We start from the raw sequence: 26,559 nt of genomic DNA on the forward strand, positions 1-26,559 counted from the left end.
ATAAATTACCTGCAAAATCCAAAATAAAAAAACTATCGCCATTTTATAGTTGTTCACCTGGCAGGGATCGTCTGCATTATGGACGTTACGATACAAGGACATATTAAATAAATGCATACAAAATATGTTAGTATATCGTAAATATAGTAACTTGCGTAATAGGTCCTCAATTTAAAATTGTCAACAGCCGGTCGCCACTTGTTGAGAAATGACTCAAAGGTCACTGAACCAGTTTTTTTTAACAAAGCCTCATGGAATCTATATAATATTAATACGTGAAGCAAAAACTTTGTACTCCTTTTTACGAAAATTGCACGGACAGAGGACTATAAAATTTCCCACACTTATAGAGAATATAGAGGGGAGCAGATTTTTTTTTTAATTATGCATAAAAATACATTAAATCAATAAAGAACAACATTACAAACACTACCATGTATTTGACACACGCGGATGCATACCATTTGTTTATTGTCAAACTTTTCTTATTGCTCATAGTCTGTGGTCAAATTGACAATAGATTAAATATTGTTTGTTTGTCTAAAGTAAAGTTTTGGCGGAATCTGTGACTAAAGAAGTATAATAGTCTTTGAAAATAGAATCATAATAGTCTAGTAAACTTATAATTTCACTTAATTATAGTCAAATTTCGACTACTATAATTTTTTATTTATTTATTGCTTAGATGGATGGACGAGCTCACAGCCCACCTGGTGTTAAGTGGTTACTGGAGCCCATAGACATCTACAACGTAAATGCGCCACCCACCTCCAGATATAAGTTCTAAGGTCTCAATATAGTTACAACAGCTACCCCACCCTTCGAACCGAAACGCATTACTGCTTCACGGCGGAAATAGGCAGGGTGGTGGTACCTACCCGTGCGGACTCACAAAAGGTCCTACCACCAGTGAAGCGTTTATCTATTTTAAACGTTTATTACGTAAACAATCATTTATGTGTTTACATGTATTCTGGCACCGCGTTTTCGATGTTGCTAAATCAATTGAATTTAGTGACAATTGACTTTGTGGAGATTTCCCTTTCGTAATTCGCCATCGTCGACGTCAGCCTTGCCTACGTGACGCATTAACATAAGTATCGGCGACTTGACATGGACGTTACATGAAAAATAATCACCGAGGGAAACGACCTCTTATTTTTATACACTATTTTATGTTACGGATATAGATTGATTTTCTTTTTCTGATGCCACACGGCCCACCTGATTCTAAGTACCGTCGCTTATAGAGCTGCGCCAAGCTGCTGCCTACTTTTTTCTTCCTACCTATGCTGATAGCCTTGAGAGGTCAGCGTAACCCTAACGTATAGGGGACCTCTTGGGGCTCAAACCATGAGGTGTTGCTAACACTGGCCCTAGCAAGAGCAGTGCTTCGCAGAATCTACCACCGGATCGGAAACGCGACCCACTGAGAAGATCCGGCGAGAAACTCAGTGGGCTGTAACGCTGCCTACTACTCCTCAAACCTTGTTTAGAGAAGGACATGTCAAAGCGCTCGGTAAACCGGCGAGAAAAGTTCATTCCAGAGAGCGCACGTATGGTACACGAAATGCACTGTGAGTGAATGCAATGAGTCTAGGTAGTAGAAATTAACTCTACTTGAAGTAGCAGGTACATTTTACGCGGAACATAATGAATCTGAGATATAGTATCGGGATAAATATTTCTTATCAGAAATCATAATCTCAAAGAAACAGATCAATGTATTGCGGTACTCCAACTAAATTCTCGTGGAATAAATTGAAAATAGCTTGAATTGATAGGGGCATTTTAACTACGAGTAAGTACCTAACTAATATCAATTAATTGTTGTTCGTCAACGAACAAACAAATGAGGAGTAATTAGATAAAGGACATTTAGGACCGGATCAAATTTATTTCGAGGCCGGAGATCATTCGCAGTTTGGTCATTGTGTCAATTCAGCCTCGAGAATGGCTTACCTTGTGCTTATAAACCCCACTGAGTCTCGCCGGATCCTCTCAGTGGGTCGCAACTCCGGTTGTAGTATCTGCGTAGCACTGTCCTTGCTAAGGCTAGCAACTGAGCGAATTCTCTCAAGTAGGGCCAGTGAGCTCACCTACCGGTCCGCAAATAGTTGGAATAGCCCTTTAGGCCACCAACGATTAGGTAGAAAAATAAAAAATATAACCCATTGTTTTAGATCCAATTAGATAGAGGGCGTTAAGTTAACTGATAAAAAATAAATAATAAGTTTAAAAAACTAACAAAATACGCTTTAATAGAAAATCTAATTAAAAAATAGAAAATAAATTTTAATAAATTTCAATTAAAAATAGTGTAAGAAAAAATGATTTTATTGCAAAAAAAAAAGCGCGGGGTGCTTTTCAGGAAACTATCAAAATAGATCTTCTACTCATATCTGTTCATAAAATATTTATAACTACTGATACAATGCACTCCACGCTTTTTTATAAAAGCGTATTTTGTTAGTTTTTGTAACTATTATTTATTTTTCATTTTTTAGTTGAATTTCAATTTTTTTTTTAATATTGAGTTGTCATCGGTCCTTAACAAGTATACCAAATTTCTAGTTAATCCGACGTTTTGAAGGGGGTCAAAATCATGTTCAAAGATTCCGTTACAAACATACGTCTGAAGCTAATAAAAGCGTATTAAAAATCATATTAGATCTCGGAACTGTAACGATTTGCTGAAACTTTGACGGTAAGGACATGGGTATAGGGATCTCGGGGTACATAAATCATATTAAGTACGTGTCTCGAATAGCTTTAGCGTCGAAATTTCGTCGAATTTGTGTATCTAACGTTCGAAAAAGGAACGATTTTGCGACCCGAAGACATTTTTGATTTGCGAGGACAGGTTCCGTTGTGTGTTGACTCAATTTGTTTATCTGAACTGCGACTGCGGGCGTCTGAGAGAGTTTTTTTTACTTTTTTTTAATTTATTTCTTAGATGGGTGGACGAGCTCGCAGCCCATCTGGTGTTAAGTGGTTACTGGAGCCCATAGACATCTACAACGTAAATGCGCCACCTACCTTGAGATATAAGTTCTAAGATCCCAGTATAGTTACAACGGCTGCCCTACCCTTCAAACCGAAACGCATTACTGCTTCACGGCAGAAATAGGCAGGGCGGTGGTACCTACCCGCGCGGACTCACAAGAGGTCCTACCACCAGTATTACGCTGTTCTCTGTGTGAACCCATTCTTCCTTATACGAAACTTGAAAATAATCTTTTAGTCATTTAACAACCAAACTCGATGTCATACAGTTTTCGTGGTGAAAAACGACTGATAGCATACATTAATAAAATATCTTGATTGCAGTTATATTTTTTATAATTTATTTCTCCTACCGTCACCGCTCTCACCGCCCCACCCCTTGCCTCTACACTCACATCAAACTTATGCGAATAAGATCGGGTGAAAATAATATTTGCCTACCGACCGACCAAAAATGTATGTAATATTGAAATTGTGTTTGAGGAATATTGAGTTTTAAACTTTTGTTAATTCACAATGCACACAAGGCTGTATCGAACATTGTTGGAAAACTTCGGTCTTTGCATAGTGTTCCGCCTACGTTTATTTCTAGTTCTCACAAAATTTCTGCCGGAGGGCTCATCCTTTTCTTGCGTTTTCCGTCGAAAAAGAGAGAGGTGGGGGGGTAGAAGGAGAGAGAGAGAGAGAGACATAAATAAGTTTACTGGTGGTAGGACATCTTGTGAGTCCGCGCGGGTAGGTACCACCACCCTGCCTATTTCTGCCGTGAAGCAGTAATGCGTTTCGGTTTGAAGGGTGGGGCAGCCGTTCTAACTATACTTGAGACCTTTTAGAACTTATGTCTCAAGGTGGGTGGCGCATTTACGCCGTAGATGTCTATGGGCTCCAGTAACCACTTAATATCTGGTGGGCTTTGAGCTCGTTCATCCATCTAAGCAATAAAACAATAAAACAAGTTCATTAGATCGGTGTACACACATAATATGCATCCGGGCTTAGACTTTGTGCGTTAAGATGGATCATTTATGTACAAAAAAATATAAATTAAATGATAGTTGAAAACCAGGAAGCAATTAATGATGTCCGATTTCTATTATTATAAAATCATTTTCCCAACAAGTCTATTGTCACAAGTCGCCCAACTCCAAACCATCCGAAACGCGTATCTCTAAAACCAAATTTATCAGTGTTTTTCAATCAAAGTCCTTACTGCGACGGAGCCGATCCGTGCGCATCAACTTGCTACTAAAACCCAATATCACCGTTCTCTTAACGACCAATACAAATTAGCTTTCGAGCATGCAGTGGAGCGGAACAATGGTACATGCTGCCTCTCACGTATCATTAGAGGCTGTACGGGCAATTTGTAATTTCATGGTGGTGCGCGTGCAACAATTACTGGACTTTTGTAACTGGATTTAATGGAACGAGAGTACGGTTTCGTTTGATTGTTTATCAGTAAGGGATGGGAAAGTTTATTAGAGACGTTCCCTGTGATTAATTTAGTTTTTTTTTAACACAACGGCATATCCTACTAACAGCCATGTAGGTCACCGGTGTCTTACGGGGCGCCCTGAAGTAATTATCTCAATTTCTCTCTTCGATCTTGTTACTAAGGCGCCGCAATATCTAATAAGACTCTGAAAAAGACGATACCGAAGATACTGGAATGATTATGTATCTAAGAGATCTAAAAAACTTAAACAAACATTGAAAACAAAATAAGGCCAAGTTGGGCACTTAGTAACAGAATATTACTTCAGATAGTCGTCGTGGCCTAAAGGATAAGACGTCCGGTGCATTCGTGTTGAGCGAGGCACCGCACCGGTGTTCGAATCCCGCGGGTACCTATTTTTCTTAAGAAATACGTACTCAACAAATGTTCTCGATTGACTTCCACGATGAAAGAATAACATCGTGTAATAAAAATCAAACCCGCAAATTTTAATTTGCGTAATGTCTGGTGGTAGGACCTCTTGTGAGGCCGCGCGGGTAGGTACCACCACCCCGCCTATTTCTGCCGTGGAGCAGTAATACGTTTCGGTTTGAAGGGTAGGGCAGCCGTTGTAACTATACTTGAGACCTCAGAACTTATATCTCAAGGTGGGTGGCGCATTTACGTTGTAGATGTCTATGGGCTCCATTAACCCTTTAACACCAGGTGGTCTGTGAGCTCGTCCACCCATCTAAGCAATAAATAAATAAAAGAAGGCAAACGTTCCAACTGCATACAAATTTGAGTTAACTTTTACGCTATCGAGAACGTTAAACAGTTCGCACTAAGCACACACTGGTCAATCAATAGTCTTAGCAGCGTGATCGTGGCCGTCATGTGTTTAGTGATGATTTGTACAACTCGCTTATTGTTACAACATTACATGCTATCAATAGCTCTTATTTCATTTCCTGTCGTTGGAATATGAGTGTGGAAGGCATCCAAGTACCAACTGCATTAAAACATACCTCAACCGTCACCATCTGCCCGCACCCTACTCACCCTTTTATATTTCGGTTACGTGACGCTCCAATGTTGCCTACGGAACACTGTACAATTGAGATGGTTTTTGATAGCCCGTTGTTTTAATCCAAACTGCGTCAATGGTCTGCGGAGTACATGGCCTATTTCATGTACTCCGCAGACCAACCCCCTATCGCACTCTTTAACATAACGTTCCTACAATTTTTTTCAACTAAAACCCGAGAGCCATGCCAGTTACTATGATGCAATAGAAGATATTAACTCGCGTAGTAGGTACTAAAGATAATTGTAAGTAGAATTGTCTCCGAAACTGCACAAACAAAAGGTAATCTTTTTTTTTATGGCAAAGCCCGCGTTTTTATTGTACTGTTATTTAATTTCCTCATAAAAATGAGTCCATATGGTACATTTATGCCAGGTGTGATGGTCACACTCCGCGGTTCGGGCGTTCGACCGTTGAGGAACTAGGGTGACCAACATATTCTTGGAGCGGTATTGATAGTAGAAAGTCGTCAAAAATAGACTATTTATTTCTTAAATTTGTAGTACCTATATTAGTTATATTTATATAAAACCAAAGTGCGCTTGGTGCGAGCACTGATCTTTCCCATATTCCTCTACGGAGCGGAGAGATGGTTCATGAAAAGCCGGGATATAAAAAAGATCGATGCGTTTGAAATGTGGGTGTGGCGGAGGATACTACGAATACCGTGGACTGTCATGAGAACAAAGGAATCCGTTCTAAGGCAGCTAAACATCCGAAAAAGGCTCTCTTCCGGCAATCTGTCGGGAACGTGTTATGAGCTTTTTCGGATACATCATGCGGTCTCCCAGACACGAATTAGAGAAGCTCATAATTACGGGTCGCATAGAGGGAAAACGCGCCGTGGGCAGAACACCAGCCCGATGGTCATATCTAGCAAGAGAAGCACTTGGTGGCAGTCTGTACCATGCGGTCCATGCCACCCATGATCGAGCACAGTGGAAAAACGTCACATAGTCGCGATCCTCAGTAGTGAGGGAACGATATAGAAGATATTAGTTTGACATCACTGATCATAATGCCTTTTTTATTGTTCAGACAGGTGATGAGCTCACGGCACTCACCTTATGTTCCCGGAGCTCATAGACATCAACAAGGTAAAAGCTATGTAAACACCGTTTGTGGGATACCCTGTATTGTTAAATCAATCAAAATAAGTAAAGCCACGATTAATTACAAGCTTACCCCAATAAGAATGTGAAAACAATTTAAGCGAACACTGTTTTCAATTATCTATATATTAATACGTGAAGCAAAGACTTTGTATCCCTTTTTACGAAAATTGCGCGGACGGAGGAGTATGAAATTTTCCACACTTATAGAGAATATAGAGAAGAAGTGCACAATGCTAATATTTTTTTTAAATAATGCATAAAAGATACATTAAATCAATAAAGAAAACATTACACACACTACATACCATGTATTTGACGCACACACGCATGCATACTATTTATTGTCAAACTTTTGTTCTTGACGTCTGTTGTCAAATTGAGAATAGATTCAATATTTTTTGTCTTTGTTAATATTTTTTATAGTGTAAGTAGTTTTGGCGAAATTCGTGATTATAGAAATATAAAATACAATCATAATAGTGTACAAACTTACAATTCCAAGTAATTATAGTCGAATTGCGACTACTGCGGGACCTCTAGTAATATTAAATTCATATCGAGGGGTAAAACGCTAATTGGTTTAAGCGACATTCCGCATAATACGCGACAATATATCTTTGTAATTAAAGGTGCGTTTTATTTGGTATCAGCATCAACAATTCGATGTTTTTAATTGAACTTCAATTAAGTTTACCCCATTCAATTAGCTGAAGAAATTTCGTTCTCAAAGTAAAGTTGCCCTTTGAATTATTTAGACTCTAAAACAATTAAGCTTGGCTCGTTTATCGTATGGTTACAAAAAAATTGCTTTAAAAAAAGTCCCGTTAAAATACAAAATCATAGTCACCCACGCACAACTAGTGAGCTTATTGCAGCGGTTGCTTCACACTGCGATGATCACAGTCAAGATAAATAGACAGGCGATGGTTATGTTTTGTAACGACAAGATTAGTATTCGTTACTTTAGAACCGCCTTTTGATTCATTTAACCAGATGCAGGGAGCGGTACATATGACGCAGATCCGGACCGAGTGGAGAAGATTGACATACAGTCACGATTCTCAGCATTGAGGGAACGACCAGAAAGAAGAACCAAGTGTTATGATATATACCATATTTACAAAAATATAATATGTACTTCATGATTTTTTTTCTTACGCTCAAGATTGTACTTACAAGAATTTGCCTTTCCTGCTACTACCGTTTTCCTAATATTATAAATACCGTTTTTATTTTTGTCGAATCTATAAAATAGATATTCTATTTTATTCAAAATTATGACTATCTTAGCATGTTGCTTGCCAGGTTTTTTTCACTTTGAGTTGCATTTAATTCTGTTTCGGTAATATCTTTTAATTTTGATGGTATTTTTTTAATCGATAATCCTCGAGTATATAAGTATTTTCTAAAAAAATATGCCCCTGAATCTGTTAATAACCCTAAACTGTCAATAATTTCGTGAGTATTGAACCTATAGACATGTAGTTCGTAAATCAAGCACATGCGTGACGTCACACCGAAAGATCCCGAAATCGGTATGCAGGGTCAGGGCTAATATTGAAAGGAAATATTTTTTTTAGACAAGCGAAGCGACTATCCACGGCCTACGTGATTTTAGAAGGTTATCGAAATTCATCGACCACGCAATTAAATGTTCTGTGACAGCAATAAGTAACTGCCCAAAATTATTGGTAATTTGGAAGCGTGTCAGGAATTGTTTGGGGCGGGGAAGCTAATTGAGAAGATTAGACTGCGGAAAAGTTAAGGGATGATAGATTTAAAAAATGGCCAGAATCGCGTTCTTCACTTGATAAACAGCAGACTTAATTCTGTAGGGTCGTCTGAATTAGGGTAACTTTACTCAGTTCGGTGATTTCTAAGGTCGATGGTAATCACTTTTCTATAACTATACTAATATTATAAAGAGGAAAGATTTGTTTGTTTGTTTCGAATAGGCTCCAAAATTACTGGACCGATTTGAAAAATTCCTTTTCCATTAGAAGCCGACATTGACCCTGATGAACATAGGCTACTTTTTTTATTTTTTTATTTATGTTTCATGTGTGTTTTAATGTTTCCGAAGCGAAGCGAGGGCGGGTCGCTAGTAGTGGATAAAAAGAAACGAAAATATCCAAAAAAACTCAATAACTCTCAACATTTTTAACAATTCTGTATTCTTGTCACGACGAATCTTCATTAGAAGTAATTTGCGAGTTCTGTATTCTATATTTTTTTCAGAATTTTCTGCTACAGTCTGAAAGTCTTTGTGAAAAATAATTCACTAACTATTTGACAATAATAAAAATGTCACTAGTGAAGTGCGTCCATACTTCAGTGAGTGCGTCGCATATTAAGACGTTGACAGAAGTGACTTCTGTCAATTAGGTGTTGACGTTCTTAAGATTGCCAATCGCTCAGAGTAAGCATTGCAATATATTTATCGACTCAGAAATTAATCAATCAGCAGCTTTTGTCATAAACCAACGAACGTAGCGTCATCGAATGACCTTTTTTTCATTGTTCAAACTCTATTGTCGTTAAATGTACAGGAAACAGATAATACACACGAAGATACACGATATCGGTCAGTGTAAAATTAAATATTTTTAGTAGTAAGCAAATAATAGTTCACATAAAACCGTCGTGCGATTCAGTATTTGATGGGGAGACATCTGTTGTACAATTGAGTTTTCGATATTATATTTGCATAACCACTTTACTGGTAGGCCGTGAGCTAATACATCAGTTTATAAATAAATAAATAAACAATTACCAACGGTCAACATCAAAATGTGATTTTGTTGCGAAATCGTAAATTTTACTTCACGTCTTAAGCTAGCTGTACCGAATGCAGCTGAGCAATTAGAAAAAATCAACAACGCTTCATAAAATAGTTCAGGGCCATAAGAGGTGATAACGCTGCGTCGGTTCGGACGACAAAGTGTCCTAGTTTGAATAGCCAAAATAGCTTAAACTGCAAATATGTACTTCGAAGGTTATTAAAACCTACTTCGATTTAACCGATTAATATTATTGTAGGATGGGTAAGAACGGAACGTATGAAAAGAGTGTGGAACGGAACGTGGACGTGTGAATGAGAAAGGGAGAAAACAATGACAGAAATAAGCAAGATGGCGGAGATAACTGAGTGAGCGAGGTATAGGAAGGTGTCAATTAATATAAAGTTGTAAAGGGAAATATCTGGCATGAGAACAATAAAATTACAATAGTGATTCAGTTTTATTTGATATACCCGATCTCAAATCTAGTAAAATAATGAAGCACGTATTCTTTTAATATAACCTAGAACTTAACTAAAAATTTAGTAGGAAATAAAAAAAAAATGTAAAAGTTCCGGAACATAAGGAAGTGAGTTTATACAATGTGGCGAAACATGAATACCAACGCGATAACTTCGCTAGTTAATAAAAATCCACATGCATATTACCAAAATTACTACGGGTTATTTATGGATGTGTACTTGCGATGAGCGATATAATACCGTATATCTTTAACAAGGTCTTGAACATAAAGATACTTTTACTACGCAATCTTGGTTATTCTTTTGGTTATATTGTTCCAAAAATATAATGACCCAACTGAGCAAAAGTTGGAGAGACCGTAATATTACCCATCGGACTAAAATACATCTGGTCCGCACCCTTGTCTTCTCCATTGTTCTATACAGTGCAGAGACGTGGACATTCAAAGCCACAGATAGACAGAGAATCGACGCTTTTGAGATGTGGTGCTGGCGACGTATTTGCTACAAATACCATGGACGGCCTGCCGCACCAACATCTCTATTTTCAAGCAGCTAAAAATAGAAAAGACTCAACGTCTATCCACAACTTGGCTACAAAGAATATTGCGGTATTTTGGTCATGTTGCACGCAAGGAAACCAGCAATTTGGAACGCCTTGTGGTGACCAGTAAAATCGAGGGACAAAGGCCTAGGGGTAGAGGTCCCAAACGATGGTCGGACCAAATAGCGGAGGAACCGAAAATACCTGTCAACGACGCACTCCACGAAGCTACAGAACGGGATCGATGGAGACAGTTGGTTGACGGAATCGGACGGAGTAGCGATCCTCAGCAGTGAGGGACCGATTGAAGATAGAGAGACATATGTTCCAGACGTTACGAATACCTTTCAGCTTCCGTGCTCACGGACTAAGATGTTAATGGTTGACATTTAAATATGCGATTGCATTTTACTGGTGGACCTCTTGTGAGTCCACGCGGGTAGGTACCACCGGCTCACCTATTTCTGACGTGAAGCAGTAATGTGTTTCGGTCTGAAGGGTAGGGCATACTGAGATCTTAGAAATTATATCTCAAGGTGGGTGGCGCATTTCCGTTGTAGATATCTATGGGCTCCAGTAACCACTTAACACCAGGTGGTCTGTGAGCTCGTCCACCCTAGCATCTAAGCAATAAATAAAAAATAAAAATAAAAATTCGATATCACCCTCTAATCTTTATAAAATAAAAGATTATTAATTGAGAGCTCCGATTATTTGCACATAAAGAATTAAAGGTATCATAAAGCTCTTGCTAGGGTGTTAGCAAATTCACCCGGTTAGTACCCCGTGAGCTCACCTACCTTTTCCGTGAATTTAGTATAACCCCGTGAGGCTATTATAATAAGTAGATAAAAAATCTTGGCCGATAATCATTGCCCAATACATTCATACTTGTCGTTCTCCTTTTTTTGTTATGGCAATCACGTTAAAGCGCTACTTTTATAGCCAGCGTCGAGTTCATTAAATCATCGTTTATTGTTAAATGACACGTCAAATGTTTGTTTTATGTATAAAAATTAAATGGAGTAGAATGAGATGATTTATGAGTTATGAGATAAAGTTGAATGAATGAAACGAGAAATCAAATATAGTCCAAGTGAAACAGCTGTATTGACTGAGGTTTCAGTAGATTTTTTACAGACGTTCAACGACATTATTGTACAATTAAACTTGTCTAAATTAACAAATAAAGCAATTCACGTGACTTTTCATAGCATTCTCGCCAAAAACTCCATAAATCTTGCTACGCAGTCATACACATTCACTACTAAACCAAGGTACCCGTTAACGACCTTTTCAACTTCGGTTTTTCTTCATCACTCTGTTCACATAAGTTTTTTTTCCTTTGTTAATCAAATACCTCTCTATATCAGACATTGTTCGACTTAATCTTGGCAAGCGCTCACTTGACACGCTCCGATTTTATTTGTCGATGACGACGACTATATGTAGGATCGAAGATGCTAAATGGCCACAACGGTAGAAAGTCTTAAACGCCGTATGCCAATTAGCACAACGCGACTGGAGCCATTTAGATATCAGATTTGGATTGAAAAACAACCATTCAACTTTAGATATCAGATCTGGATGGAAAAAAAAATGAAAAAATCCCTATTCTATTGATTATAATTTCTTGCAAGCATAATGCACACCAGGGGAGTCGTTTAGTGGGTGGGCCCTAAAATCCCTTGGGCCCGCGGTCTGCTCCCAACACCTTGCAGATCGTCAAGTCCTACATACCCCGCGCGCCCCCTAGGCGCGGGGACCTCGTAGGAGGTTCGGCCCCCAGCACGAAAAAAAATAAATAAGGTATAATGCACAAAAAAAAAATGATTCTATTGGTTGTAACTGAAGTTAATATTAAAGACCTATCAGTTTAACTTTCACTAACTTCCGCGACTCCAGTTGCACAAGTGGTACCGTGATAATTCGCGATATCCCAAAGTACTGGTGATTAAGACCTCTTGTGAGCTCGCGCGGGTGGGTACCACCACCCTGCCTATTTCTACCGTGAAGCAGTAATGCGTTTCGGTTTGAAGGGTGGGGTAGCCGCTGTAACTATACTTGAGACCTTAGAACTTATATCTCATGATGGGTGGCGCATTTCTGTTGTGAATATCTATGGGCTCCAGTAACCACTTAACACTAGGTGGGCTGTGAGCTCGTCAACCCATCGAAACAATAAAAATAAAATAAAAAGTACAATATATTCTTTATTTTCTTTATTTTAATAAAACAAATTATGGAGTTTCATCACGCTTAAAAACCCAAGTAGATGGTATCTAGATATATAGTATAAATTGACAATTTCTGTATTAAGACCAAACCGTTCGGAGCACTTAAATTCCATGAACGTTATCTAATCTGTCCTCACATTAAAACTGCCAGCTGGAAATAAATTAACGAGTAGTAAAATCGGTTCCATTAAATGATTTGAACAGTGCCTTTATTTAAAGATATGAATAGATCCCGTAATCCGCGACGGTCCACCACTGTTACTTAGGTTAGTCTTTAATTAATTTTCATTCCCGATTGGAAAGCAGTCGACGTCGCCCCAAACACGTCATTTCGGATCCTCCCGATCCACTAACGGTGCTTTTAGGTACCTCAAGCACCGGTCATCGTTCTCGTCGAACCCGTCGCTTGCGACGAAGGGCTCGACGAGTACATTAACCCTCAGACACAGCCCACTGAGTTTCTCGCCGGATCTTCTCAGTGGATCACGTTTCCGATCCGGTGGTAGATTCTGCGAAGCACGGCTCTTGCAAGGTTTCGTGTTAGCAACGTCATCAGGTTTGAGCCCCGTGAGCTCACCTACTAGTTAAGGCGACGCTGATATAGCCTCTCAAGGCTATCAGCTAAGGAAGGAAAAAAAAATTGATGTTCGCGCTATTTACTGCCCTAGTCCATAGTTATATGAGTCCACATCATGCTGTCACTTGTCGAAGCTTAGTAGTAGGTGGCCGAGCCCAAAATTGCAAATACAAATTAGATTGATTCGAATCTTCCAACTAAAACATGATGACATCACGTGAAGTCGTCGGGGTTTCAAGCTACCGAACTCTTATGCTTCTAAAATAAATAGATACTTATAACACGTCTGACATTGACATGTTACGTAAAAAAACGCGGGAGAAAATTTGATGACACGCGTTTTCACACACTTTCTCTGTTGAACATAGTTCGTATATTGATCTAGTCATAATTATGTGTTACATAATATTATGTTTGTGTAATTGATGTGATTGATTTTTATTTTGTAAATGTTAATATCCTCGAGGATGTTGTTGTTTGGTACATTCGTTGTGGCATTTTGTAATTAGCAATCGTGTTGTTATTTGGATAATTTCGATGAAGTCGTGGTCTGAAGGATAAGGCGCGTGGTGTACTCGTGTTTGTGCCGGTGTTCAAATCCCGCGGTTACCTTTCTTACTACCTATGCTGATAGCCTTGAGAGGCTATTTCAGCTTCTCCTTGACGTGTAGATGAGTTCACGGAGCCCAAACCGAAGTGTTGCTAAAACTGGCCCTAGAAAGAGCAGTGCTCGCAGAATCTGCCACCGGATCGGAAATGCGACCCACTGAGAAGATCCGGCAAGAAACTCAGTGGGCTGGGTCTATGGGTTAATTTACTCGTCGAGCCCTTCGTCGCACGCGACGGGTTCGACGAAGACGGTGGTCGGTGCTTGAGGTACCTAAAAACACCGTTAAGGATCGGGAGGATCCGTAATGACGTGTTTAGGGCGACGTCGACTGTTTACCATTCGGCCCACAGGATCGTGTATGTACAGTTACCAATTTTGTAACGAAATACATATTTAAGAACTGATCACAAATAATTTCCATGATGTAGAATTAAAATCGTGTAATGAAAATAAAACTTGTAATGATTTATTTACATAATTACTGGCAATGCTTATTTCTGTCGCGAAGCATTCCGGTTCCAATGCTGATGGGCAGGCGTCGGTATACAATATAATTGAGTGTTAGAAGTCGTGTCACAAGCGGTAGGCGACTTTCTGTGGTTTCAATAGGGTCCGAAAAACACCACACACCAAAGAGGCCTTAAGCTAAATCACTCATCTACACAAAAAAAAAAAAAGATGTCTGGTGTCATGGGACACCGGACAGGAACGAATTTCCTTATTATAAAAATATTAATTTTAAGTTATATTCGAGGTATAAAGAAAATAATTATTCGGGTATACATTTTTTATTGATAACAATAAAAAGACTACATTATCAACTTCATTTTATTCACAATGATTTATCAAAAATAAATATAAATAATATACAAAGAAACAGCTATTTATGTGAATAATAATAATGACCGTCAGCATGTAGACTATACATTAGACACTATAGCCATTAATTATACTAAGACTATACATAAATAATAAAAATCTTCTGCTGTTCGTTCCAACAAGGATTGCTGCCTGATTTTTTTAATTGCAAACAAAATCTTTGTTCGCCGACCAAATGATTTCAATGCTGGCTCACCAAATTTTATAATTGCTAAACATTTCATTACTTCTCTATTATTATTGTGTGACATTCATATTATAATATAATACAGATGTTAGATGCGTTAGTAACTGTTGCACTCATTCCATAATTTCAATAGTCTAAGTTGTTCCCAAAAAAATTGATAGATGGCAGTAGTATCTCTAAAAATAAAAAGTGTCGTGACAACTTTTCGTAAGAATTTTTTCCGTCTAGCCCCCTTTCACAACGCGCGATAAGGAACTTCGTTCCAAAACGTTTAATTTTACAATTAATTATCTTTACTGGTGGTGGTAGGACCTCTATTGAATCCGCACGGGTAGGTACCACCACCCTGCCTATTTCTGCCCTGAAGCAGTAATGCGTTTCGGTTTTAAGGGTGTGGCAGCCCTTGTAACTATACTGAGACCTTAGAACTTATATCTCAAGGTGAGTGGCGTATTTACGTTGTAGATTTTCTATGGGCTCCAGTAACCACTTAACATCAGGTGGGCTTTGAGATCGTCCATCCATCGAAGCAATATTTTTAAATTCGCCTTCGACACTTCGAAACCGACGATGCAAACAGCATTGTAAAATTACGAATCTTACAAAAGTGATGTGCCGACAACAAAACTAAAATGACTATAATCCTATTTAATCTGTTGTGTATCTATAAAAATCTTGGTTTTCAAGGTGCTTTGTGTTTTTCGAAAGTGTTTAAAGCTATAACTAACTGTTCACAGTTTAAACCTTCTTTATTAATGAGGCCATTAACGTTTATTTGCAATTCAAATTTTTACGTCATGAATAAATTTCCGGCGACTCGTGCCGCAGCCGGTATGATGCCATAATGATTTGCGTGTGTTACTTTAATGATTGTATGTCATATGTTTATCATTATATACATGTATTCCATAATTTGAATGGAAATTTCGATTTATGACAATGAAAACAAAAAATGTATCTAGTTACACTTAAACATTGCACGTTTGCTGTTATTTTATTTTATAAACGCTACATGTTGTTACTATTATAGTTAATACATATGAGGCCTATAAAATCAAAGGCAGCTAAATCCAAGTCTGTCAAATATTCAGGTAAACTACAAAAATCGGCCCTAAACACGTCATTACGGATCCTCCCGATCCATTGAAGTACTGCTCTTGCTAGGGCCAGTGTTAGCAGCACTCTCGGCTTGAGAAAATGAAATAAGTTTGTTCGAATAGCTACGATATTCTTTATTTTAAAGCAGATTTATAAAGAATGAGAATATTACTAATAATCTGAATTTTAAATGATAAAACTTCGTTTATTAGTACTTACTACAGAGTATAAATAAAAATTTTGAACTGAATTTGTTAGAGATTTAGCTGCATTAGTTATAACATGAAAACACTAAAGCGTGTCCAACTAACTAACCAAGATAGCGCCATTGTTAATCCACTTTACGACATTAAGGGTCGATTCGACCAAACAAGAGTAAATCTTATTCTTAGAATAACTCGTCAGTTAATCGAGAGTAAATCAATTTTACGTTTTACCAACTACAATTCTAAGAATAGTGGGCCTATTCGGGAATTGTTACTATACCGCCGTTTCGCACGGAATAACGGAGCTATTCCTAGAATAAAGTAATGGCGTCTGTCAGTCCAACATCTGATTTCTGTCATTTCATAAATATTTATTCTGTTTTAATTTCAAGTCAACGCAATGCACTAAATGATTATTAATAGTCTGAATGCAACGTTTAAACGAAAAAAGATAAAACCACACGACAAAACTTGACAATTCCCTCAAACAAACAAGAAATAAAAATAATACGTTTGACAGCTGGATATCTTACACAACAGCTACTTTTTCACACTAAAATACGGCAAAATCGAGTTGACGATTTGTATGCTCTTACACTATGCCGTTGAACAACAACATTTATTTGCCGGATTTTATTTTTGTTCACCATTCACTCTGCTATTCGCGTATTGTTATTCCTAGCGCAAGTATACGTGGAAAAACGACTATGAATTTACTCGAGATTAAAATCATGGAATAGGTTATTCCTCGTATAGTTACTCGAGTTTAAATTTAAGTTTGGTCGAATCCGCCCTAAGGCGTTTAGCTGTCTTTGATTTTATAGGCCTCATATATTAGTATAATTTCAAATTATTTTGGACACTACATATTTAGCATACTATTAGTATCCCTAGCTTATGCTGTGTTTTGTCTCTTTCGATTGTTCATAAAATTTTGGGCAATGAAAAAGACGGCGCTAATTTCTAAGTTAGGTAAACCAGTTTTGTCGATTGGTGATTTGAGTGAGTGTAATATGGTGAAACATGTGTCTTGATATTCGATGTTCGTTTGAAATTGTCCTTTAAGGCAATCTAATGTGGTGCTCAAACAAAATTATAGGCACAGTAAAATAGTATGTTAATTTTCGCGCAATCCAGCTATGCCTTTGTCTTTTTCTTTGTTCTTATCCCAAATTATGTGGGGTTTGCGAGCGTATCCCCCTATCATACCGCGTAGGGATTTGGCATGAGTTTTACGACCAGCCGCCTGCTTGATGTCAATCCTGCTTGGGCTATATGTTCAGTGGTATATTCCTTTAATAATAATAAGACACAGCCCACTGAGGTTCTCGCCGGATCTTCTCAGTGGGTCGCGTTTCCGATCCGGTGGTAGATTCTGTGAAGCACTGCTCTTGCTAGGGCCAGTATAAGCAACACTCCGGTTTGAGCCCCGTGAGCTCACCTACATGTTAGGGCGAAGCTGAAATAGCCTCTCAAGGCTATCAGCATAGGTAGGAATAAAAAAAAGAAAAAGGTATATTCTAACGTGCCATAGGGAGCTACTTTTCTAGTTTCTTCTTTTGATGTTTCTTTTACTTCATCGAATTTTGGTTCTATGATTTGCATTTTGTTAGTAATAATAAATAGAATTTTACAATAAAATTTAGCTTTTTAAATGCCAAAAGATAAATATGTCACATTTTATTCGTTTTTCTGTATTAATAATGTATTATTTCACACTTTATTAAATATCTCGCAGATATTATTATATTTTATCAACACTACCCTTGATATCGCTAAATAAAATGAATATTCAATTTGTTAAATTAAAATTTACGTTGGAAGCTGAGAATAAATAAATTGGAAATCACGTAGTACCATTCAAGCTGATTTCATAGTTTTTTGCCTGTATCGTTTTATCGATCTGGTTCGGGTTGAATAACCTCTCGTTGCCGCGTTCAGCATCATTGCCTTGTAGATTGTATAAAGTCGCTTTTGAGATGATAAAAGGAAATTTAATAATTTTAGATTCTGATATTTTTAATTAAACTAGTGGTCCCGCAGTAGTCGAGATTCGACTATAATTAATTGTAATTATAAGTTTGAACATTATTAAGGTTCTATTGTCAAAGACTAATATACTTCTTTATTCACAAATTTCGCTAAGACCACACTATAGACAAATAATATTAAAGATAATCAATAGTAACTTATTCTCAATTTCACCACAGACTTTAAGCAATAACAAAAGTTTGACAATAAATAGAGTTTATATATGTGTGTGTCAAATACATGGTAGTGTGTGTAATGTATTCTTCTTAATTTAATGTATTATTAACGCATAATTTTAAAAAAATATTACCATCCTGCACTCCTTCTCTATATTCTCTATAGGTGTGCGAAATTTCATACTCCCCCTTTGCCGCAATTTTCGTACAAAGGGGTACAAAGTTTTTGCTTCACGTATTAATATATAGATAAATAAATAAATAAACTGAGACCTGCATCTCTTATCTCAAAGTGTGTGTCGGCATTAACGTTTTCGATTTCTTCGTGCTGTGATAATGACCTAACACTGGGCGGGCCGTGAGCACACATCCAAACAATAAAACAATTCAGACGCGAAATGTATATATGAGTCGTCTATTATCAAAGGTGGCAATCTGTGCATTTGGACAAAAAAATGTTATTGATATGTCAATACAGATTGATTTGAATATAATCGTCTCCTTCAAAGAATACGGTTCAAAACCTGCATTAAATAAAGGTTAATACTTAACCTGTTATTTATCTAAGATGTCGTTCAGAAGAGTTTTGTGACTGCCAATGGAATACAAAGTCAATAATTCATTTTTCTGATTTACCAATAATTGTCCAAAAGTCACATTGCCGGCTTTGATAATAGTCGACTCATATGCGAAGCGCCTCTCCCGTTCAATTTATTTGTCGTCCTTGTTACCAATTGTCAAATAACAATTCGAACGATCGTTCAGTGTCTTGTCTCGTTAACGGCTATTACACGGTTCGCATTATACGCGTGATTTTAATTTTAAACTCCAGAGCCGCAAGGTCCTAATTGCTTTCAACTAAAATAGCTTTTATGCTTGTTTGCTTTTAGCCTATTTCTTGATCGACCGTATCTTTATTTGAAAAAAAATATCTTAGGATTGATCTGACGTCTATCAATACATATTGCATCTTTATATTATTATTATTTTTTTATTGCTTAGTTGGGTGGACGAGCTCACAGCCCACCCGGGGTTAAGTGGTTACTGGAGCCCATAGACATCTACAACGTAAATGTGCCACTCACCTTGAGATATAAGTTCTAAGGTCTCAAGTATAGTTACAACGGCTGCCCCACCCTTCAAACCGAAACGCATTACTGCTTCGCGGCAGAATTAAGTAGGTCGGTGGTACCTACGCGCGCGGACTCATAAGGGGTCCTACCACCAGTAATTACGCAAATTATAATTTTGCGGGTTTGATTTTTATTATACGATGTTATTCCTTCACCGTGGAAGTCAATCGTGAACAATTGTTGAGTACGTATTTCATTACAAAAATTGGTACCCGCCTGGGGTTCTAACACCGGTGCATCGCTCAACACGAATGCACCGGACGTCTTATCCTTTAGGCCACGACCACTTCAATTACTTATTAAAAGTCTTAACAAAAAAAAAACTAAATTCATACTTTGTTTATCGAGAAACCAGCTATAATTAAATAGCTATAATTCAGTAGAGTAGAATACGATTTATTGTACACTAATATAAAATCAAAACAAATGCAGAACAATTAATTCATAAGTACAATGGACGATCTTGTCTAAGGAAAGAAATTAGCTGTGATGTTATTGCCGATTGAAAAATGAATATTTAATTTAAAATTAATAATGTTTGTTTCTGGAGTTCGTGGAATTATTACCAAGGCGGTTAAGATTTTAAACGATCATGTTAGCCGATGCACACTTTTATTACCAACAAGTTGATCCGGCAGACTTCGTAGTGCCTCAATCGAGAAATAAAAGACCTTAACTTTTGTATAAAATAAACATAAAACAAACAAAAGGAATCCGTCCGACGGGGAGGGGGGGGGGGGACACATCAAAAGAAAAACAAAATTGTTATTTTTATTGAATTCCGAGCTTTTTCATATTTATGTACCTTTTAAACCTTCTGTGGACTTCCACAAATTATTCCAGACCAAAATTAGCCAAATCGGTCCAGCCGTTCTCCAGTTTTAGCGAGACTAACGAACAGCAATTCATTTTTATATTTATAGATTTTAGGGTACTTCTTAAACTAGAGACGCGATGTCACAAAGATTGTTCTCATTTTATCGCAATTCGTGTAGAGTACTAATCAACGAGTGTCAAGCAGCGGTTTTGTATTAATATAAAATGCAAACTAATTGCTAACTGATTGTTAAACTGCAAACGATTATTCACATTACTAAAGGCATTTTTATTATCTGGCCACTTTCAAGGGGCGACTTATTCAACGTTAAATTCCTTACTAAAGGCCTATGTTAAACACAAGTGTAAAGAGAAGTACCCAGCGGCGTTTGAATATTAGAGAGAGAGAGAGAAAGGGGAGAGAGAGAGAAAGGGAGACAGAAAAATACTTTATTGCACACCAAAACACAATGAACATTCAAAAACACTACATTATTATTTATTACTAAAACACAATAGCGATTGACTAGAAACTTTCCCCGCTTCCATAAAGAGACGGAGTATCACGCGAGACCAAAAGTAATGAAACCGCTGTTTATATTGTACTTTTGAATTTGTTTTTAGCGTGACCCTAATATATATTAGAGCTTTTTTCATGAAGGATTGATTACTGGTTTCCCGAAAGCTATTCCAGTCTTACCAGGACAGTTGGGCGAGCAAAGGCTCAACCAGGAGGGGTGGGATTTGCTAACAGCCGCCCGAGCGCCTCCGAAGGAGTTAAGTTTTTTTTATTCCTACCTAAGCTGATGGTCAAGAGAGACCATGTCAGCGTCACCGGGCTAGTAGGTGAGCTCACGGGGCTCAAACCTGACGATGTTGCTAACAACCCTAGCAAGAGCCGTGCTTCGCTGAATCTACCACCGAATCGGAAACGCGATCCACTGAGAAGATCCGGCGATAAACTCAGTGGACTACCTCAACTTAAGGGCAACTGCTTCGCGAATGCAATATTAGAGTACAAAGAGATACACTTAGAAATGTTCTCTGAATATTGTAAAAATTTACGCGTAGAAATCTGTGCTGTCGGTACAGCACAGATTTATTTAGGACCAAAAAGAATAAGAAAAATCATTTGTATACTTATCGTGATTTACCACTTAATTACAACAAATATGTTTTTGAACATAATTCGATTACCTTTGCTCCAGGCAGCTACGATTAATTTGGCGCTAACAGCTTTATAAAGTCAAGCAGTTTTACCATTATTGGAAACATCATTAAATAGTTTCATGGAATCCGAAACTGCCAAACTGCTGCTCATCTAGGAACTCTTCGAACCTCGTTTGATATGCTCTGGGGACGTACTACACACAGCACTTATATACATATATGTATATACAGGGTGTCCCAGAAATAATGGATAATCCTGAAACACCGCATAGTAGAGCTATTGGGGACACAAAATAAAAATTCTCAGGTAGTACCCAAAAAACGTATTTAAAAAAAAAGTACATTTTTTTCATACTGCAGTGCATTTGTAGAATATACAACAGCTACAAATAAATGAAATCCGCAGGCTTTTTGGTTTTATAATATTCTTCATGGACTATACTAAGGAATATGCAGGAAATCGTACGAGTAGCTAGTGTAATTTTTTTTATAAAAGTTAATCTGAACTTAAATTTTAATCATGAAATTTGGTATTTTTTCTTTATTTTTAATTTGGGTACTATCTACCTAAGATTTTTTTTTTTTCGGGTCCCTAATAGTTCTACTATTAGGTGTTTCAGGATTATCCATTTTTTTTGGGACATCCTGTACATACACAGGGGTTAATCCTGAGCCGACTGAATGGATGGTACAGGATAAAGAAGATTTCGTAAAACCTAACTTAGTTGAACGCAGGGTTTTTAGGTAGTGGGTGATGCGACCGGAAAGTAAAGGTGGGACAATCTGAAACAATGTCACAATGTCGCCTAAGACCCGTTCTGTTTTTCCAATCGGCATTCTGATTGAGCTTGAACAAAACGTGGGCGTGAAAAACGCTAAAGTCACGTTTAAATATATAATAGAATCGTGAAGAAAAAAAACCTGCATCCAAAATGGAGTATTGTCATCGTAAAATCGATTCAAGATTCGCTAAAGAATTTCACAAATGAAATTTTCTCGCGTCTCTCTATCTCTAACGGGTTTTATTTTGCTTTTTAGAAAATCCGTGCTTTTCCATTTTATAAAAGTACTAGATGGTTTTTTTTTGATAACGCCATCTTGGTTAGTTGCCTTCAATTAAGAAAAATAGTATTATTATTCGCCAATAGATGTCGGGAAGAGTTGATTATTGTAAACGCGAATAAAACAACATTTTCTGAAAATAAATCGTAGCCAGATCGATTTATCGCCCCCGAAATCCCCAGTAAATTTTATGAAAATCGTTGGAGCCGTTTCCGAGATTCAGATTATATATATAGAAGAGTTGCTCGTTTAAAGGTATAAGATATCTGATTGTATTTTTTTGTTTGTTTCAGATCGATCGACATCCGCGAATGTGAGTATCATGATACGGCTTAAAGTAAATTTCAATAACTTACGTGCATTGATGTGGAATAGGTACAAGCGAAGATTCTCAATTATGAGGGTTCGATTTGTATGGATTCTTTCGAATGTTCTAGATTATCAGTCCTTCGAACGGTCAATTTTAAGTTAACTAGCTACTGGTGTCCGTTGACGCATCCTGAATGAGCTTAAAGTCTTAAATAAACTGCATAGCTTTACTGGTGGTAGGACCTCTTGTGAGTCCGCACGGGTAGGGCCACCGCCCTATCTATTCCTGCCGTGAAGCAGTAATGCGTTTCGGTTTGAAGGGTAGGGCAGCCGTTGTAACTATACTGCGATCTTAGAACTTATATCTCAAGGTGTGTGGCGCATTTACGTTGTAGTTGTCTATGGGCTCTAGTAACCACTTAACACTAGATAGGCTGTCAGCTCGTCCATCCAACCCAGCAAAAAAAAAAATTGCCTCAAGGCTTTCAGCATAGGTAGGAAAACAAAAAAAAGTCAAATTCACGTTGCGATGTATACATGCGCTAGTCTGCGGATCTTTTTTTTTTTTTTCCACAGGAGAAAATCGCCGGATCCCCACCCGCGCGGCAGGTGGGGTATGTGGGAGTTGAACCTCACTAAAAACTCCTGCCGCTCACAACCGGCGCCCTACCTCGGACCGGGCCGGAGCCCAGTCGGGGCTATTGAAACGGCGGGACAGGGTTGACGCAGAGCACATTACATCCATCCCACCGTCCCACGGACGCCGGACCGGTGGCCGCCAGCGAAACGACCACCGGTTCCCTCGTTCAGCGGGCCGAGAGCCCGCTTTGATGGCGCCGCGTTACACCTTCCCCCAGAGCGGTCGGGGGAACGCGGTCTACCATCACCCGGCTTCCTATTGCGGGTGAGCGTGCAGAGCACGCCACCCCTCGTCTGGGTCCCTCCCCGCACAAAACGGGTGGGACCCCTAGCTCTTAGGGGGCCAGGTCACGGATACGACCCCGGTCCCGACCCCCTGCTCGGCGGCGGCGGGTTTCTGCGTAGTGAGGAGAGCTTTCCCTCACTCGCCCCGCCGCCTCCTTCTGCGAGATGGTGCACTCGCAGAAGTCGAGCATAGCCTTCCATGACTCATCGCTGCCAAGCATCGACGCCACGACGCCAGGCAGCGACAAGTCAGGTCCTATCTTTGCGACCAGGACACGGCGCTGCACCTCCCAAGCGGGGCAGACAGCGAGCGTATGCTCCGCCGTGTCCAGGTCGTGTCCACAATGGTGACACCTCGTCGTCGGCTCAGCCCCTATCCGGCGCAGGTACTTCCCGAAGCATCCGTGCCCGGTCAGCACCTGCACCAGACGAAAGGTGAGACGTCCCTCGCCACGATTCACCCAGTCATCAAAGACCGGGTAAACCGCCTCGACGGTCCGTAGCCCCCACGTGGGGTTGGCCAATCGCCTCGACCACGACTCGAGCACGGACCGCCGAGAATGGGCCTTCCGCGCCCGCAGCTCACTCTCGGGGACACGCGCCACGCCCCGAGCACGAAGCTCGCTGCGCCACCGATAGTCGGCAGCGAGCGACTCCGCCTCCAGCTCCCATGGCGGCGTCCCCGCCAAAACACACGCCGCCTCGAAGGAGACGGTGCGATATCCGCGGATGACCCTGATGGCAACGGTGCGCTGCGGCCGGCGCAGGAACCGAGCCATAGTGGCCCGGTTGCGCGGCTCAGCCCACACAGGTGCACCGTACAGGGCCATCGATCGCACCACCCCCGCGTAGAGACGGCGCACAACCTGATCCGGTCCCCCAATATTCGGGAGCAGCCGGCTCAAAGAACCGGCCGTCCCCATCAATCGGGGGACCAGCTCCGCAAAGTGAGCACGAAAGGCCCACCGGCTGTCCAACACGAGGCCGAGGTACTTCAACTGCACCCCGACCCCTATCCGGACGCCTCCAACCACGATGTGGGTGTCAACGGGTGGCGCCCTCCGCGGCCCGTGAAACCACAGAGCCTCGGATTTATTGAGCGCCACGTCGAGACCCAGCCTCCTTATCCTTCCGACGACGAGGGCCACTCCCGCTGTGGCGAGACGGGCAGACTCCCTAAAATCATCCCCCCGGGCCACGACCAACGTGTCGTCCGCGTAACAAATAACGCGGAGGCCCGGGAGGAGGGCGCCCCTCAGCACCCAGTCGTACCCGATATTCCACAAGAGGGGGCCGAGAACCGACCCCTGCGGAACACCACGCACGACCGGAAAACGATGAAGGGTCCCACCGTACCCGGTACATACGACCGACCTGGCCCCCAAATAGGACCCAACCAGCCGGCGGAGGTAGAGGGGCACTCCATGCCTCTCCAGTGCCCCCCCTATCACGGTCCAGGGCAGAGTGTTAAATGCGTTGGCGATGTCAAGAGACACCGCCAGCGCCACCCCACCCCGAGAAACGGCCTCGTCCGAGAGGGACCGCACGCGAAGAATTGCATCCACGGTCGAACGGCCCTCCCGGAAGCCGTACTGCTCCGCCGACAGGTCAGGCCCCACCCCGACCAGGTGCCGAACGATGCGGGCAGCCAGAATACGTTCCAGCAATTTTCCCGCCTCGTCCAGCAGCACGATAGGACGATATCCGGCGGCTGTATCCACCGGGCGCCCCTCCTTCCTCAACAACACAAGTCTACCCGTCCGCCAGAGCGACGGAAACCGTCCCGACTCCAAGCAGCCATTATATAGCTCAAGGAGCCGGTCCCCCAGGGCACCGAGGGCCAAGGCCAATACCCGGCCGTGGACTCCGTCCGGGCCGGGGGCCGTGTCTTTCGCAGTCATCTTGACAACGGCCACCCGGAGCTCTGCCTCGGTAATACGAGGCACCTCAGCAGGAGCTTGGCCGTCGACGGTGTCAGACGGCCCGCCCATAGCGGGAGGGACAAAACCCTCCCGCTCCTGCGGGAACAACGCCGAAACGATGTCCCGCAGCTGCTGGGGCTGGAGACGCTCAGTCATAGAGGGGGCCCACGGGCGCAACTTGCCGCGTACCAATTTGTATGGGCTCCCCCACGGATCCGCTTCGAGCGCCTCCAAGAGTCTCTCCATGTTCTGCTCCTTGGCCCGCCTGATGGCCAGCCGCAGGGCGTCCTTCGCAGCGCGATATTCGCGGTGCAGCCGAGCTTCCTCCTCCGCGAACGCGACGGGCTCGTCGCGCCGCAGGCGGCGGCGACGGCGGTGTCTAGTGCACCGGCGGCTCGCCCGAATGGAGACCGCACGCAGTCTTGCAATTTCGGGCGACCACCAGGGCGACTGTCGCCGTCCAGAGTGCCGAGAGCCGACCCGGGGCATCGAGGCATCACATATGCGGTGCATCGCGCCCCGGAACCATTCGGCCTCGGTTTCCACATCGAGTCTGCGGATCTTAGCTAAAGACAAGCTAAAAACAATCCGAAAATTTTTCTTTATTATGAGATATTAACAGACATAGATTCTGCGTCATGATATAATGATTTGATAGAAGGTGACTTTAGTCAGATGACGCGGCCCTTTGTCTCCCACTTTTGTCCAGCGTCACTGGCTTAGTAAGAGATTGCGCACGTATTGTACTGTCTACATTATTAATTCGTTGTAAT

The 26,559-nt window shown here is 40.6% G+C and overlaps 1 protein-coding gene across 2 annotated transcripts in view; it reads left to right on the forward strand.

Moving 5' to 3' along the window:
• Positions 1-26,559, forward strand: part of LOC101744460 (uncharacterized) — a 98,728-nt gene that overhangs the window by 17,850 nt on the left and 54,319 nt on the right. For both annotated transcript variants that reach the window (XM_012689706.4, XM_012689707.4), the window contains exon 2: positions 22,925-22,944. The gene's annotated coding sequence lies outside the window, so the exon portion shown is untranslated. The remainder of the gene's footprint in view (positions 1-22,924; positions 22,945-26,559) is intronic.

The sequence above is a fragment of the Bombyx mori genome, chromosome 20 (assembly GCF_030269925.1).
Source record: "Bombyx mori chromosome 20, ASM3026992v2".
Classification (NCBI taxonomy): domain Eukaryota; kingdom Metazoa; phylum Arthropoda; class Insecta; order Lepidoptera; family Bombycidae; genus Bombyx; species Bombyx mori.